The 4,911-nt window shown below is 48.3% G+C and overlaps 1 long non-coding RNA gene across 1 annotated transcript; it reads right to left on the minus strand.

The window, feature by feature from the left end:
- Positions 1–1,224: 1,224 nt before the first annotated feature.
- LOC115084771 lies at positions 1,225–4,307 on the minus strand. The gene is made up of 3 exons (XR_003854648.1): positions 3,871–4,307; positions 3,553–3,782; positions 1,225–2,983 (listed from the first exon to the last, which is right to left on the minus strand). It is a non-coding gene; the product is annotated as an uncharacterized LOC115084771 (long non-coding RNA).
- Between the last annotated feature and the right edge of the window lie 604 nt (positions 4,308–4,911).

A 4,911-nucleotide genomic window follows, 5' to 3' on the forward strand; every position in this document is an offset into this window, starting at 1 on the left:
TCCACAGAGTGGGGTGCAATAAATTATTCCACCCTCAGCTGTGTGATTTAGAATGGGCATGTGTAATGTGCCAACACAGCTAGAGATTTTCCCAGAGATCCGCTGGAGCAGATTATAGGACCGATATCATAAACTGTGCTGAGCCTACCCCAGGTTTTTTGGTGCTAATGAAATATGGGTATTTGCATCATGCCTACCGCAGGTTCATGTAAGTTGCATGTAAATGAAGGCATAGTTATTACAGGGCAATGCAGAGAGCTGTGTTAGCAGGGATACATTTTAGTGCGTGTTTTTTAATACAGGAAATTTAATACCAGGACAGGGCAGGAGTGAAATAGGCATTTCTGTGCTTAATTTTTTAATGGTTTGGTACATTTGCGGGTGAGCAGATGTTAGTGTTTGCGATAGTTGTGGGTGGATCCTTGGGCCGGTGGCAGATGACCACGCCCATGGGGAAAGATCCCGAGAGGGACCACCGGTCAGGCTCAGAGTTGGGAGACAGACACACCCTAGTTCTTTTATTAGACAGTATATTGAACCACCAGAGGTGGCAGTAGTGAGCTGGAAGTGCTCGGCTGGGCTGTAGTCCCTCAGATACTGGAACAGCAATCCTGGATATCTGAGCTGTAGAGAAACTGAAATATAGTGAGTAGGCAGGATATGCAGAGTTCAGGAACAGAACCTTGATGGTAACACTCACACTGTAGTCTCTTAGAAGCAGCCCAGAAGCTGGAAATGAATTAGGTCCTCGAGGAGCGAGTATCTGGTTCCAGGAACGCTCTGAGAGAGAGATGGTAACTCACTGGTGTTGTAGGCAGCGAAGACTTCCTGGCAGAAGTGGTATTCAGTAGCAGGTCCGGGAACGTGGGCCCTCGAGGAGCGAGTGCCGGTTCCAGACTGCGACCTGGAAATCAAAAGAGAAAGCAAGGCCCCCGAGGAGCGGGTACCCCTGGTAAAGTCCGAGGAGGCAGAGTAGCAAGGTATGCGGAGAGCGAATCCCATCCGCAGCGATACCTGGAGGAAGCTAGGAATCCTTTCCGTTGCTAACTCGATTAGTTAGTGAATTCAGAGACCTTAAGTATCCGGTGAGGATGACGTCTACTCAGGGGGACGCCCCTGAGGTTCGCGCCACTGCTGGTACTTGAGTCGGGGCCGCGCCGCTTGCGTGTCCTTAGACTTCTGGGAAACATGGCAGATTGCAGCGTCGAGCCGGTCCAGGGACACCGGAGGAGGTCGGCAAGATGACGCCACGGCAGCCAAACTTCCATCAAGCAAAGAGGGAGTTGCCAAAGAGATAAGGTGGGCGTAGTGGAGACGTCGGGCAGTGACGGTCGCAACAGCAGAAGAATAAGAGCGGCGATAGCTTTAGAGCAAAGAAGAGAGGGAAGAAAGACAATGATTTATTTCCAAAGAAGAAAGGAAGATCTGAGAGAAGCAGGCTGTCCTGGCTCAAGCTTTTCATGGCTGATATTTCACTTGAGGACACTGCTGGGGTACCAGAGACAGATGTGGTGTAGATATATAGACTGAGCTCCAGGGCAATTCTTTCTCTCTATGAAGAAATCAGAGATGACACTGATCCTCTAAGCAATCATGGACATGCCATTCCTTGCTTGGTCAAGCGTTTTCCCACCTTGCATTTTCTTGCCACTGACTCTTTCCAAAATACAATGGCTGTAGTGCCTGGAATGGACCAGTCATCACTTTCAAGATATTTCAGCCAGGTTTTGAGGGCTTTGATGAAACGGGTAAAGGAATATATGAAGTACCCACAGCTGCTTACAGAGTGGGGGAAGATAAAGTGCGCTTTCTTTGATATAACAGGCATGCTGAATGTAATGGATGCAATCGATTACACCCATGTCGCTCTCACCCTCCCACCCCACATGAGAAATGGAATTCTGTAACAGGAAGCATTTCCACGCCCTGAAAATACAAGCTGTGTGCAATGTACACATAAAAATCCTCAGTATCATCTCCAACTTTTCCGGAAGCAACCATGACTCCTTCATCCTTGTGCAGTCAGGGTTCGCCTGCTAGGTGGTGCCAATCACCCATTGGCATCAAATGTTCACCATCATCAGATTCTCTGCTGGTGTTACACTCAGATTGGTGTGAAGCCCAGAGAAGATGAATGCCAGGAGATATATATATAATATGGTCATCTACCGGTTTTTAATATATTCCACTTTTTTAATGTGTTTAATATGCACTGTGGCCATATACCTATTTTTAAAAATTTTTTCTAATATGTTCTATATTAAAAGCAATTTTTACAGACTGGTCTGATTCTTTATTGGTGTGACTCCATTTTATCACAGGCCTGTCATGCTTGGACCACACTCTGGCCCAAGGTGGCAGGGCCTGTGACACCCATGAAAAGCCCTGCATCTTTGGGCCAAGGAGGCAGCGCCTCCAACACCCGTGAAACATAGGCCTGAAAACCTCTGGCTTGAGGATTGGCCCCTGATTCTTATCATGGGCTGGCTAGCTTCATATCTGAGATTTCCAGACTGTCCTGTAAATCCCAAGCCAAAAGGAAGAAAGGAAAGCCCATGATCCATTTGCCGCCAGAAAAAAAAAAAAACAAACCCATGAAGTAAAATTTTGACTTCAAAAGCAATTGCACAAGTAAAAATTTAAGATTGACTTTAAAGTGATTGCATAAAATGCAAGGTTGAAAATGCAGCAAAAGTCCATAAATTCCATCAGCTGAAGTAACCTTTGAAGACCAACACTGTCAGCCTGGGAAATGGAAGGTTGCATATGCAGCAAAGTTCTATAAATTCAAACAATAGGTCCATTGATTTGTTTGGAAGACCCATGCTGGCGACCTGGCAAAGCAAAAGAAACATCCCCCATCCGAAGGAAGAGTTGTAGACTATCTACCTTTTCAGTAAAAAGGCATCAATGAGCAAGCAGGAGCGGAACCACCATTTCTGTAGACCGCAGCGATGAGCACTGATGAGGAAGATACACCAACCTGCAGAAAGAAGGGAAAAGAAAAACAAAGGTGAGAAAGTCTAATCAGCATCCTAGAGATTGACCATCCAGTGCCCACCTTGGAGCCAGCAAGAACAGTGTACAGGAATATCAATGCATAAATACGGGGCAGGGGGAGAGGAGACCAGGTCCGTAGCACAGCGTGCGATGGCTCAAATGGGATGTCCATGTGGGATGGTGGTAGCATATGTGCCGGAAGAAAGAGCAGGAGAGGAACTACCATGTCTACAAATTGCAGCAATGATGAAGCACCCCACTGTAATAGAAAGGGAAAAGAGAAAAAATGTGAGGAAATCAAGTCTGAAGCTGTCCAGCGCTCACTGGGGAACCAGCAAGAATAGTGCTCTGGAATGCTGGAGTGTAAATACTCATGGAAAGAGAAGAGATGAGCGACAGTGGTGGGTCAAGCGATTGGCAGAGACGAGGGGGAGAAGCATCTGCATAGAGACGAGGCGTCCAAATGGGCAAAGCATTTGCACCAGAAGGAAGATCAGGAGTGAAACCACCATTTCTGCAAATTGCAGTGACACGTGCTGACGATTCACCCACCTGAAAATAACTGGAAAAGAAGAGTGAGAAATGTGCCCAGCACGAAAGCAGCAGGAAGGGTGTTCAGAAATGTTGGTTCATAAATACTCAAGGGAGGACAGGAGACTAGCTTCAGTGGTGGGACAAGCGATGGCACAAACGAGGCATCTGAATGGAAGAAGCATCTATGCTGGAAGGAAGAGCAGGAGTAGAACCACCAACTCAGTCAACAGCAACAACAACCCGGGAACCTGCAATAAAAAGTAGAGGTGACAGCATAAGCAGCGTGCACCACTTGAGCACAGATGGGCCGGCAAGACCTATGCAAATAACACTTACTAAGACCAGCTTCAGCGGGCACAGGGACAGAAGCACTATTCCTGGCAGTGGACAAGAGGAACCTGAAGAAAAGGGTGAAAGGCAGAGAAAAAAAGTTAGAACCAGAAGCATTTCCCAACAACTTCACAGCGACCTGTAAGAGATTACACATGTATACAGAGAAAAAAAAACCTTGTTCCTGTTCGTACCCCAGATCAGTCCAGACAAGTGGGTTTATGCATCCCCTAGGCACTGCTACATGTTCGAGAGTGCCACCTGCAGTCCCTCAGCATTTCTCTGTCTCCAGCAGATGATAGAGGTGCAAACCTGCAGTCTGCAGTCCTAGGGAGAGAAAGAAGGAGTTTCTGGGAAAGAAGATTCCTAGAGGACGGCTCCCCAAGGTGTTAAGTTCCTTCGTGGTCCATCCCTCGGGTAGAGCAGGGTGAGTGGGCAGTTGGTTATCCTTTTCCTAGCTCGTTCCTTGTCTGCAGGGTGGGGGGGGGGGATAGCCAGGGGTCCTGGTTCCCTCACCCCCCCTCTGGGTCTTTGCCTCTTGCAGTGATTAGCCCCTTCCAGCCACAAGCAAGAAAGTATTTTATTTTATTCCCTTTCGATTATGTCTGTTTCTTTAAAAAAAAAAAAAAAAAAAAGATGCAGTGCAGGGCTTCAGCGGCTGATCGCAGTGTACTGCCAGAAGGCAGTCTGAGGTTAGTGGGGCCAGATTGTCGGCGTGGACGGGGCCGGGTGTCAGCATCGGGACAGCGCCGCAGACCGCGTTGCAGGCGGGGGCTATTTTTAGATCCGATCTCGCATCATGGCGCCGCCTGCTTAGTGCGGGAAAGTTTACTATGGCTGTGGGGAGAAGCGGGCGTGAATCAGTGCAGCTGCGTTTTGCTCCGAGTGCGTCTCCGGGAAGAATTTACTGCCTCGGGTGCGATAGTGCCGGTGCAGGAGGCCCCGGGGGTCTGAGGGCACGGCAGCCATTTTAGTTCCGCATGCTAGGAGCATGGCTTCAGTTGTGGAGCTGCAGGATTCCCCTCTCCCGCTTTTTCCTGCAATTCA

The sequence above is a fragment of the Rhinatrema bivittatum genome, chromosome 2 (genome assembly GCF_901001135.1).
Source record: "Rhinatrema bivittatum chromosome 2, aRhiBiv1.1, whole genome shotgun sequence".
Classification (NCBI taxonomy): Eukaryota; Metazoa; Chordata; class Amphibia; order Gymnophiona; family Rhinatrematidae; genus Rhinatrema; species Rhinatrema bivittatum.